Below are 1,161 nucleotides of genomic sequence, written 5' to 3'. Positions count from 1 at the left end.
AGCCCGCCAGCAAATCAGAAATTTTGCCCATACAAAATGGACACCTATCCCAAAGACAAGCCTGCTACAAACCTCTGGCAACGCACATGCAGCCTGTCACACCAATAAAGTCACAGAAATTGAAGTCGAGTGTGACAAAAAAAGAGCCAATCTGGGCCCACACTGCTAGAGCCCTCTGCTGACCTCCAGCTGGAATAACGCTGGAGGTCACAACCCATGGGGACCCTCCGAGACCTTCATCAGACCCTGCCACACAGTGAGTGGTCTGCTCTGCTATGAAAGTATGGGGAAAACACAGTCAGGATGGTCTTAAAGCAGCTGATGATCACCTCAGCCTGAAGGCTCCGAAGTCCACAGCCCTTTTATCCCACTTCTGAACTGAGGACTGCAGGCAGAAAGCCAACCTGCTCAACGCACAGGGCTCCACCAGACAGGGTACTTGCAGGAGGCGTCTCTGACTAACCTGGGGGCTGACTGCTCTTCTAGTCTACACTTACTCACACAAACCAATGAGGCAAAGGATACTGCCACAACCTGGCCTTTGGGCAGCTGGAGAGACACAAAATCACAACGGCTGCAGAGGCACCACCACGTTTCCTCACCAAGCAATGGTCCTGTCTGTACTGGACAGACAGAAGCTAATTAAGCAGAATCTATCAGATCCCACTGCCGTTGCCTGAACCCTCTTAAGCCTGCTAGCTCAAACCGGAGTAAAAGGGTGTATTTTTCGAGCCTGACTCTGTACAGTGCTTAGCAATATCCTGACTAGGAGGGTACCTGCGACTGTCAGGAGGCACGACCCCAGAAAATCATCCTGGGTTGTCCTTTTTTCCTTCTCTCCTGCTGGAGACCCGCCGCCTGGCCATCTGAGGAGAGTCGGGGCACTGCTTCAGCCTTTGTTCGGGGATCAGCCCAGGCCACCCAGCCGGGCACCGCCAGCGCCGACGGGGAAGAGGCGAAGATGACAAATCCCTTCCTACGACACTGTGGCAAATCCCTAGCAAACTGTTTGCCGCTACTCAGCTCTTTGTGTGTGCGCGCGTGTGTGTCTGTGTGTGTGTATATATATATATAAATGAGCGCGTGTATGTGCACAAGCGCACGCACGCAGTTTTCCTCAGAGTTGTGGGAAGCCAGCGGCGGGCTGGGCCGGCCCTGCTG

The sequence above is a fragment of the Pygoscelis adeliae genome, unplaced genomic scaffold (assembly GCF_000699105.1).
Source record: "Pygoscelis adeliae isolate BGI_AS28 unplaced genomic scaffold, ASM69910v1 Scaffold218, whole genome shotgun sequence".
NCBI classification, from domain to species: domain Eukaryota; kingdom Metazoa; phylum Chordata; class Aves; order Sphenisciformes; family Spheniscidae; genus Pygoscelis; species Pygoscelis adeliae.
The sequence above is the reverse complement of the archived record's forward strand: the minus strand, read 5'-3'. Positions refer to the sequence as shown.